Genomic DNA, 12,213 nt, shown 5'->3' with positions numbered 1-12,213 from the left:
CACGAGGAAATCCAGATGGGTCAAGGGTGACCGGACATTTGGTGAAAGTCCAAGTGGGTCAAGGTTGACCGAACACTTGACACGAGGAGAAAAGTCCAAGTGGGTCAAAGGGATTGACTGGACACTTGGTGAAGGAGACCCAACAGGTCACGGTGGACCAGATTTTGGGCTTGGGAACCTTGGACTTCATTTAGGAAAGTTAAAGGTGGGTCAATCGATCAACTGATCGATTGAACCGCAGTCCAATCGATTAGTTGATCGATTGGATGTGTGCCGTGAAGAAGGTTTGGCCCAATCGATCAGTTGATTGATTAGGAACAATTGTTGCGAGCATAAAAACTCTCCCAATCGATCGGTCGATCGATTGGGGACTGGATTTCTCACACGCAGACACAAGAAAGGTTGGATCGATTGGTCGATCGATTCAGTCATTTCTAGAGAGAATAGAGGCGCTCTGAATCGATCGACCTATCAATTCAAAGTCTCCCCAATCGATTGAGAGTTATTCAATCGATTGGGATTCGACCGTTGCGTAGGTTTAAAGCTGTTGCGAGCGATTTCTTTGACACAGCTTCGAGCGCTTCTTCCCCAATCTTCACGATCTGTTATCCACTGAGCTCATTGACATACACCAGATCTTTGAGGCTTAGAAAGGAGTGTTGTTTCACTTCCAAGTAAGTCAAGAGGTGTATTCAAGCAAGAAGAAAAACAAGCTAGGGGTTCTGCTGTGTAAATCTTGTAAGATTTGATATTGTATTAACTTGTATTTTGTTCTTCTTGTATATCTTTATGTGTGAGCTTGTTCAAGGCTTTTCCGCCTTCGGTAGTTATCATAAAGGAGTGTTTTCATAGTGGATGAGTGAGTGAGGGTCAGATCCTTGGATTAGTCATCTCTTCTTGAGGTGGATACCAAGTAAATCCTAGTTTAGCATTGCTTGAGTATTTTTCACTCCATATCATCATCAAAGAAGCAAGCAACGAGCGAACAACTAGCGAGCAACGAGACATTCACCCCCCCCCCTCCTACCATATTTCGACCCTAACAAAGGAACCTTCCACAGTGAGGCACAGAGGCACCACGGAGACACCTCGGAGGTGCCTTCAATTCCCTTTGAAGGCGCCTCTAGCAGCATCTTCAGCCTTCTTTCACTTTTCTACTGCTCGGATTGCTTGGGTGATCGCGGCCATCCAAAATAGGGCTCACCCATATCCATTTTTTGGCCTTCTCCTCTAGCAGGCTTCCGCTTCGACTTCTCATCCCTCAGAACGTCGTGCACGTCCTTCTCGTCCATCGGTGTACTCTTCCACAGCATCTCGCCCCTCGAATGCACCGAGCCCGTCGGCTCCCTTCCCGTGCCATCCTTCTCGTTAGCTACATCTTCCGCTCAACTCCCTGTGTTTCTAAGCTCCTACACACTTAGATACAAGGGTCAAACACAACAAAACCTAACTTAACCTGGTTGATCACATCAAAACTATCACGGGGTTCCAATAATCTTCCCCTTTTTGATGTACATCAACTCAAGTTTAAGTTAGGAAAAGAAACAAATAAATTGCAATAACATAAATTTTGTAAAAGAAATTACAAAATTAAGTTAAGCATGCATTAAAAAAGTTAACATGCATTAAAAAATTAAAAAAATTGTCCCTTGCTCCCCTTAAACTTATACCCATTCAAACCATTAGCATGCATTAAAAAATTTTAAAAATTATCCCTTGCTCCCCCTAAACTTGTACTCATTCCTCCTCCTTTAATCATATAAAAAAAAAGGAAAATAACATACGAAGTTAGGATATTTTGAAATAAATTTTGAGGGCTACTTAAAAAATAGGAAACAGAATGGTTAAAATTTTTCATAAAGTCATACTTTGTATTTTGAAAAAAATAAAAGAGTAAAAAAATTTGTTAAATTTTTTTTTTAACTTGTTAACAGATTATAACGGTAAATCGTTTTAATAGTTAGTCAGTTAAATATTTATTTTAATAATAGGCTTCCAGGCTGTGGCGAAGTACTAGGCCTTCTTGGATATTGGAGTAACAACCACTTTCTTAGACAAAACCTTTTAAAGAAATTAATATTTAATTTTCTTTCTCGCATTCAACCCTTTTTTAAAAAGAATTTTACTCTAAGTATATTTTTGGAACCCAATATAAATTCATACCTACTAGGTTAATTAAAAATTTGGGGTGCATAATTTTTAGAAATATTTCTAATTTGCCCCTAGTGATGTCTAATATACCAGTTTAGTCTACCATACTTTCTAGATTTTCCGTTTTTGATAATTATTCAAATTCAAGTATGCATGGTCATTCTTTCAACTTTTGACTTGAATTTTCAATTTATCATTTTTAATTTCATATTATCATGCATTTCTAAGGGACATGAATTTGCTAAGTTTAATTTTAACTTAGCATTTTCTTTTTCTAATTTGCACAAATTTTTAGAAAGTATTTTGATAAAATTAAAAGACTACTCGATTGATAGTGCACGTACCTCACTTACCTCGCGATCTGACGCTCCCTCATCGTCGCAACTTTCCTCTGAGGATCCTCTCCCTTTGTTGATGCTCATTTCTAAGCTGCTTTCATCTTCTTGATAGCTTGCCATTGGGGCAAGTCCAGAGAAGGCCTCGCTCTCGGACTCAGAGGATGATGATTCGCCTCATGTGGCCTTCAAGTTCTTGTACTTTGGTCTGTTGCCTTTGTCTTTCTCCTTGTCCCTGTTCTTCAATTTTGGGCATTCATCCTTGATGTGCCCTTCTTCGTTGCAGTTGTAACATCAGACCTTCCTTTTGTTTCGATAATGATTTCTTGACTGTGATTTAAATTTATTAGTTTTAATGAATTTATTAAACTTTCTTACCAGTAGCGTCGCTTCATCTTTGTCGATCGATGCTTCGGAGTCAGGATCTTCCATCTTGGCTTTCAAGGCAAGATCATTGTTTGACTTTTTGATGACTTTAGAATCTGCACATCGAGTTTCCTGGAGTTCAAAGGTAGAAAACAAATTCTCTAGAGTACTTATCTCAAAGTCCTTAAAGATGTAGTATGCATCTACTAAGGATGACCACCCTGGAGTTCTCAGGAAGGCGTTGAGTGTATATCGAATTGAATCTTGATTCGTTATCGTTTCTCCGAGATTGTTGAGCTGAGTGATGAGCTCTTTGATCCGTGCTTGAAGTTGAGCTACCTTTTCTCCATTATTCATTCGCAAGTTTGTCAGCTGGGTTCGGAGAATGTCTCGCCTTGCCAATTTTACTTCAGAAGTGCCTTCGTGGAGTTTTAGGAACTTCTCCCAGAGCTCTTTGGTGGAGTCGTAGATGCCAATTCGACTTACTTCCTGGGGCGGAAGGACACTAAGCAGATGAAATTATGCTTTACCATTCGTCACAAAGTCGGCTTGCTCCTTCTTCGTCCACTGATATTCTTCTTTGTCTTTCGGAACTACGAAACCATATTTCATGATTAACAAAATTTCAAAATCCATTTTAAATAATACCTCCTTCCGGTGTTTCCATTGCGTGAAGTCTCCCTCAAATTTTGGTGAGTGAATGCTTACACCGACCATCGTCTCATTACTTCAGTCAGTGGTTAGTCCTTTTGAAGCGTCCTGGCTCTGATACCACTTGTTAGGACCCTTGGAGGCCAGTAGGAGAGAGATGTGAATAACCTGAAAACGAAAACAATACCTTCCTGTTCTTTCAACTCAAATTAAATGCAACAATAATAATAACTTAAATTAATAATAAAAAGATGAGACACACTATTTACTTGATTACAATCTAAGTAGTTGTTAATCCAAGGGCAATGAAAAGATTTAAAAGATCTCTTTCACGTAGGAAGAGAAGCCTCTTACAATCGTTAAACGCTCAGACAGTTGCTAGGAAAAGAATACAGAAGTTTATTGTCTATTTCTTAGGTCCAAGGGTCTTTTTATAGCCCCTGGAAAATCTTATCCGTGTCTTGAAGGCACCTTCCATAGGGCTAGAAGGCGCCTCCAGCGAAGCGCCAAAGGATAAAGTTTTATCCTTTGGCAATGACTAAAATTAGCCTGGTCGAATGTGCCTTCCATAGGGCTAGAAGGTGTCTTCGTACTGTTCATCGAAGGCGTATTCCAGCCATGGAAGGAGCCTTCCACAGTGAGGCGCAGAGGCGCCACGGAGGCGCCTTCAATTCCCTTTGAAGGCGCCTCCAGCAGTATTTTCAGCCTTCTTTTGCTCTTCTGCTGCTCCGATCTCCAAGGTGATCGCGACCATCCGAAATAGGGCTCCAGACCCATTTTTCGGCCTTCTCCTCGAGCATGCTTTCGCTCAAACTTCTCATCCCTCAGAACATCGTGCACATCCTTGTCGTCCACCGGTGTACACTTCCGCAGCACCTCATCCCTCGGATACACCGAGCCCGTCGGTTCCCTTCCTGTGTCATCCTTCTCACTAGCTACATCTTCCGCTCGACTTCTTGTGTTCCTAAGCTCCTGCACACTTAGACACAAGGGTCAAACACAACAAGACCTAACTTAACCTAATTGATCACATCAAAACTACACGGAGTTCCAACAGAGGGAACCAACGATGCAAAGATAACAAAGAGGGAATTGTTTTTAAATAAATTATTTAATGTTAAAATGCAGGAAGGTGAGACTGCCAGTCAGCTGTATGCGAGGATAAAAGATATTCTCAATGGACTTCACACAATCGGCCACCAAATGAAGAACCGGGATCTAATAAGGTATGCTCTAAATGCATTTCCTCAAAATGCACTGTGGGCATGCATCGTGGATGCCTATAAGATTTAGAGGAACTTGTCCAAGTTAAAATTAGATGAATTATTTTGTGATTTAGAATTGCATGAACAAACTAACACTAAACCTGAGAAAGGTCTCGCTCTTATTGCAGGGTCATCAAAAGACAAGGCCAAATCCAAGCCGGAACCTGAAGTCAAGTCTGACCCAAACTCAGATGATGAAGAATACCTGGTGAACTTGGTAAGGAAAATATTCACTAGGAGAAAGAAGAACTTTATCAACAAGGACTTGCAGAAGATCAACTCGACCTCCAACTCTAACAACAAGAATGCGACATGCTTTGGATGCAACAACAAGGGACACTACAAGAATGACTGCCCCGAGTCTGAAGAAGAAGAAAGTCCTTAAGGTGACTTGGGACGAATTATCCATGGAGGAATCAGACGGTGAATAACCAAAGCACACCATAATTGTATTTACTTCCTTGTATTTGTATCCACTTCCTTGAGGTATTTTCAAGCAACAAGTGATCAAGAGCAAGATGTTCATTGTATTTATATTTACTTCCTTGTTCTTCTTGTATTCTTGTGTTCTCTTTTTGTATTCTCATGCTTGAGCTTGTATGGGGCTTCTCTGCTTCCGAGAAAGAGATTTTCATAGTGCATCTGTGAGAGTGAGGAGCGAACTATTAGATTAATTAATTACCTCAAGGAAGTTGATACTAAGTAAAACGAGAGGTGTTAGTATTGTTTCAAATTTTCTATTACAAATCAAGTTTAAAGAAGTGATCAAAGCTATTCACTCATCCTCTAATTCTCTACACGCCCTAACAAGACACTTGCAAATGTCACTTCTTTCAGTCTTTCTCTTTCTAACTCTTTATGCTTATCTTTGTCCCTTCACTGACTTGACCTCGAAAGGGCAATGCCAGCCCCGACTAATGTTCATTGATCTTTAGATCTCGTTCCCCAGAGGATCTCTCGCGACCACTTACTAAAGAGGAGGAAAGATGGAAGTGGCTCAAGCGGGTGAAAATCCACATCGTCATAACCAAAGAAAGTTTCTCCTAAACCGATGAATAATTTTAGAGATCCAAGAAGGTAGTTTTTAGATCAACACTAGTAGATGATAGTCATTGTCGATGTGTTGATAATCAAGATTGTTCTTTCTACCAAGATGTTAGTTGGACGGAGCTATGGATAGTAAGGAGAGTCCTAGTAGTCTTTGATCAGTTTGTTTAAAAGTGGATAACAAAATATATCGGCAAGTGGTCTTTTTGCTCGTATCATTTTCGTTATAAGAGAGTCCTTAGTGAGAGTGAATTTGAGATAAGGCATCAACTATGGCACAACTATTGTGCGAATAGATCTTATGTGGTAAAAAAAGATGATTCATTCATCCTAACGTCCCCGTCAATTCTTCTATAGGTTAACATGGAGAAAATAAATTATGGGTGGTTACTAGTCATTAGTGTAATGACCAAAATATGAAGGATAGTGACCTTTTTGCTCGTATCATTTTTGATATAAGAGAATCCTTGGTGATAGTGATTTTGAGATAAGGCATCTAACTATGGTACAACTATTGTGCATGTGATAATAATAGATCTTATGCGGTAAAAAAGACGATTCGCTAGCTCAGCATCATCGCCAACTCGTCTCTAGACCAACATGAAGGAGATAAATCACGGATGAATACTAGCCATTAGTATAATAGTCAAGTCATCAGAGAAGGCATGCTCAAATGACCTAAGTTTTGATCTCATAATTTAATATGGCAACATTCCATATTTTAACCACTTCTGCCCAAAGACAACGATAATAATAGATCTTATGCGTAGATACGGTGATATCTACTTAAATAATCAGTTACTTGTAACTAATGCGTTATTTATATAATCAAAAGTAATTCGAATGTTATTTATTTAATGGATATGTCATGCTTAATTAGTTTAATTAAGTCACTAATGAATCAACCTATTTATAAATGGATCATGTGAGAATTTTAAATTAGAATCACTCATTAAACAGATTAAGATCAAATTTACATTAAGTGTGTGGTAGGTTAATTAGACAATGCTTCATTTATGACCGATCAACCTAAATTGTCATTCCTACTTTTTTGAACGTAGAGGAAGGAAAGTTAATCCCATCCAATTTTAAATGGATGAAAATTTAAATTTGAATTCAACAATCCAAATCGCATCCTATCCCAGGAATACATTGTCTATTCACTTGAATTTATCTGATTCACCCATTTTGAAATTAACTATTTAGATCGAGTCTTTGTCCGTTCATCATAATGCATCTGAGTCTTTCGTTTTGAATTCAACGGTTAAAATTGAGCCCTCCAAATGAGTATTTATGTCCTCTCATCTGAATGAACTTATCCGTCCTTAATTCGACAAGCCAGATTAAACAATATCACTTATCCACGCTCACTTGATTTCCAGATGATGTCATATCAGTGCATAATGTGTCCTAAAGTGCCCAATACGCACGAGCTCGATTAGTACTTCGCACCACCGTCGTAGGATCCAGGCACGGGTTGGACCAATTAAATCCCAACAACGTAAGACATAAAATAAGAAAGGCTTAGTAGCCTCTCTTTGCGTTTGTGCGGCAATGTTACGTCCCTTTTCGTAGTGGATGTCGATCCTGTCATGAAGACTATTGATAAATAGTTGACTTTTTAATGTCGATAAAGTTACTTAGCGATTTTATTTACAATCAGTCGATCAAATGAAATATTAATGACCAAAGATTAAAGAAGAGATCCCTGGTAAAATTTTCTAACGTTTAAATCAGTACAATTTTTTTAAGTGGAAGAAGAAAAATAGTGATAAATATGTGAATAAAGGTCTTAGATATGAAAATTATGTACTTACCAATAAAAATAACTCTTTTTTATACTACCTTTCATAATCCCTGTGACCATGAGGTGGCTTCATACGTCCGAGGAATCTTTTTTGTATCAATAGATGTAGTTCTTTTGTCGTTTATAACTTAAACATTTTCTGAAGTCATTGGAAGGAGATGCCGTTATAGATGAATCATCAATGAGAAACCAGATGCACTCCGGAGGAGTTTCCAAAGGAATATTCCCTGATAATTATGTCAGGTTGTTAAAATATTGTCAGTTGTTTGTTTGCTAAATATATCTCGACCGATCCGCAAGGTCGGTCGTATTACTTGTTATTATATTCTGTCATATTATCTCGGTTGGTTCGTAAGGCTGGCCGTATTGCTTGCCATTATATCAATCTGTTCTATCATATTTTAAGCACTACAAGGATCTATTCAGAAACTAATATAGTACTCCCAATATATCCAAGCTTCATTCAAGAAGTCATATGATAAATTATGTATAATGGAGCTTTATGTTAGGGACAATGTGACATTAGATAACTTAAACTTGGTAGACTTGTGCTTGACCGAGCGGATATGTAGAATTTTCTAAGGATAAATATCTTTAAACCTGTTTGGTCTTTATCCCGCCGAGCGTATACAGCTATCCTTATGCTTGACCGGCTTTTATCCGGCCAACCTTATACTAAGAACTTAATAAGGCTAAGTATCCTTATACCCACCCAGTCATTATTCGGCCAAGTGTGTACAGGCAGCCTTATGTTTGATCGGCATTCATTCGGCCAATCTTATACTAAGACTTTTATAAGGCCAAGTGTCTTTAAGTATGCCCGATCTTTACTTGGCCGGGCATGTATAGATAGCCTTGTGCTCCATTGGTCTTCATCCGACCGATCTTATACTAAGAGTTTTATAAGGTCACATGTCTCTAAGTCCGTCCAAACTTTACTCACCCAAGCGTCTATGGAGAGCCGTGTGTTCGATCGACTTTCGTTCGACCGATCTCATATTAAGAGTTTTATAAGGCCATGCGTCTATAAGTCCGTCCCGGCTTTACTCACCCGAGCATACATGGAGAGTCGTATGTTCGATCGACCTTTATTCGGTCAATTTTATGCTAAGAGGTTTCAAGAGAGTTTAAGCGCCTAGAGCTCGGTCAGATTTTCACCTGGTCAAACTCCCTTACATTCAGTCGGCTGCCTGACTAATCAAGTATATTATTTTCAGATTTTCAAAGTAAAATGCTAGAGCCATTATGTTCGACCGACTTTATGGCGGATTGACTTTATTCGAGCGTCTTACTTTGTAACCACTTGGTCATGACCCTAAAATTTTATCATGGGGTGATCGATAAAGTCATATGAGAAGTGGTCCTTCATTCTGACTTTGAGCCTCGTCTTACATTACCTTGACTACTACGTTATTTTTAAGATCCGTTCGCTATAATCCGTATTAGATGTTATTTGAGTTTACTTTAATAATTAATTTTTCATTTATCGTTTTAAAAAATTAAATATTTAAAAATTATTTGATCAAAATGTAAATTTTAATTTTTTTATCAATTTCAAGATTTTATTGACGGAGTTTACTTGAATTATTTCTGAAATTTCAAAACTAATTTTCCAACATCAATTCTGCTTTCTTTCTTTTGTTTCTATCTCAAAAGAAGCACAATATTGAGTATTCTACCTCTATGATTCACACGAACAGGTTTAGATTTTAGCTTGGGAGGCGGATTGATAAGTCTCCCTGCAATGACTTACTCCATGAAAAATACCATCGCAGAACATGAGAATCGGCCTGTCGGTGACTGAGAGTCCAAACTCTTCCTCCGCCGTCTGCTACTAAAATTTCTCTTCCACATTTACTCCATTTGTCCATCATAGATTAATAATAAACACAAGGCTCGCTCTACTTCTCACACTTTTACTCACATTTCATTTACTAATAGAATTTTCTTATAGTTTTAATGCTCAATAATTTAAGGAAGAAAATGAGAGAAAAATACTCGCACGTTATATAATAAATTTTAATGCTTTTAGATGGGATAGGAGGAAAAAAAAAAAAAAAACTCTTAAGACAAGGGCAGTGTTGTCATTTGAGGCCGTACTAGCTAATTACAAGAAAAGAAAGTCGTCTGAATTGAACTTGGCAAACTCTTCGTCCATCGTCGCCGCCTGCTCCTCACCCCGAGAGGTAGTGCTCCGGAAAGTGGAGTGGAGGATCGATGCTGAGGTAGTAGGTATTGATGTTGCGAAAGCTGAGGAAGTTGAAGGATGTGGGGTCGAAACGGTAGCGAAGGATGGAGGTAGGGGAGGAGAAGGGATTGTCGGAGGAGGAATTTATTAGAGTAATCTGGGTATCATAAGTTTTGATATTTGGATAAAGTTTTAAATTAAGTTTATTATTGTATTTGATATGCATTATGAGTGTATAGGATACAGGTACAATAAGAAAAGTCCAAGTGCGATCTTGGTAAAGATGAAAGTCCAAGTTGAGTCTTAACGTTGTAAGTCCAAATATGTAGTTTTGGCAACATAAATCCAAGTTTGATTTTACAATTGATGAAATCCTGGAGGCGTGACCTTTTGGCAAAGAAAGATCCGATGAGGAGGCATCCGAGGGACGCGAGGCTGATGGAGGAAGCTAGAAGGCTAGGTCTAGGTTGTGCGGGAAAGGATGAATGTATGAGAAATTATACTGAGGGTAAAATTTCGATATTAATGTAGTATTACTGTAGTGTTACTGTAGCAATCGATTGGTGTTTTTATCAGTCGACTGGTAGCCGACCGTTGGCTTGTAACTCTACCTATAAGGAGTTACATGAGCTAGCCGAAATTTGCCGAGAAATCGTCCACTAGTCGAAATTTGCTGAGAAGTCGTCCACCAATGGATCAGGGTCGTCCACCTTACAGATAGCCGTGGAGTAGGAGCGGAAAATGAATTTGGGGTCAACGTCTATTCAACCACCTTCTAGCTGGTAACCGATCTTCAACAGAATCATCCTGAGCGAAGGAGGAGTTGCTACTATCGGCCCTGAGCGAAGGAGGAGTTGCTACTATCGGCAGAGGCGGGACTAAATTGTTAGAGCCAAAAGAATTTATATATTTCTACAATGATATTATATTATTCATTTTAGATTTACGCCCTCATAAATTTATTTTTAGACTTTACCCAAAAAATCTCATAACAATAGAGATATTTTTATCTTTTAAACTTATGATCTTTTCTATTTATTTCCAATGTGGGACTTTAATTGTATTTTCAATAATCCTCCTCTTAAACGAAGGACCCTCATCATTCTCATAGTCTGGGCCTTCCTTTAAATATCTGGTCACTCATAGCGTACTCCGGACCTTTTTCAAGTATCCGGTCACTCTTGACCTACTCTAAACCTCCACTTAACTTTGTTCAAGGTTAGTTTATATAACATTTGGTCTGGATCATAGCTATAATATCATTTATTAGGATTAAAAAAATTCGTATATCTTTATATCACATACTGTCCATTTTAAACTTAATTCTTCGTATATTTATTTTTAAATTCTATTTAAAATGAGACATATCAATAAAGTTATCTTTCATTTTTTTTTTTTAAATCTATGATTTCTTTCGTATATTTTTAATGTTAATATTGGACTTTAAGAATGTTTTTAATGGAAATTTCTGTCGACTGAATTAATCATATTCAAAAATAGTGGTTTAAAATATTAAATATCTAGATTAAAAAAAACACGCTGATCACTCCCAGTTTTCGGTGGAATTTGCCGAAGAGAAGAAAAAAACACAGAGAAACAATGATGATCCTGTCGGGAAGCTGAGAAGATGAAATTATCGGTATGATATATCTGGAAGATTGACCATATTCTCATGACCCGGTTGATGAGCTGTCTCCTATATTGACCAAGTCGTCCGATGTCTTCTGGTCAACAACACCTGCAACCAGTGATCGGGTTGCCCCGATCCCTGACACCTCGATGCTCGAGGTGGGTCCCGCGCACAGATAAACATCCACATAATAACATGATAATAAAATATGTACAAAGTGAATACGACGACGTACCCTGGCCCGAGGGGACTCCCTCAGATGGATGGATAAGCTGATCAAGATACTGACCGAATCATCGCGACCCTGAATAGTAAGTGAACATCCGCCTGGTGAGTAGCTAACTCCAGTGGCTCGGAGCAGAACGCGATATGGACCCGTAGGATGATGCACTGTCCGACTACAACCTCGGCTCGCAGGCCGGGATTTAACAACGGCACAAAGGTCGAACACTCTACCGGCTCGTAGACCGGGATACAACAACGGCACGAAGGTCGGGCACTCTCTCGGCTCACAAGCCGGAATATAGGCATAGTACGATACCTGAGCCCTCGGAAGGTGACTGCTCGGAGAGTGACGATGTTGCCCGGAGATGTCGGCGGCTGCGGCAGTGGTCGCCCGAGACGACAGTGCTGGTGGCCGGAGACGGCTGCGGCAGTGGTTGCAGCAAGCGATGCCGGTGGCGGCAGCCTCTGGAGGAGGCACGTGGCCGGCGAGAAGCGCTAGCGGCCGCTGGAAGCCATGGCCGGCGGAGGCACTGGCTGCCGGCAGTGTG

Source organism: Zingiber officinale, chromosome 3A (assembly GCF_018446385.1).
Source record: "Zingiber officinale cultivar Zhangliang chromosome 3A, Zo_v1.1, whole genome shotgun sequence".
In the NCBI taxonomy this organism is placed as follows: Eukaryota; Viridiplantae; Streptophyta; class Magnoliopsida; order Zingiberales; family Zingiberaceae; genus Zingiber; species Zingiber officinale.
This window is presented reverse-complemented; position numbering follows the sequence as displayed.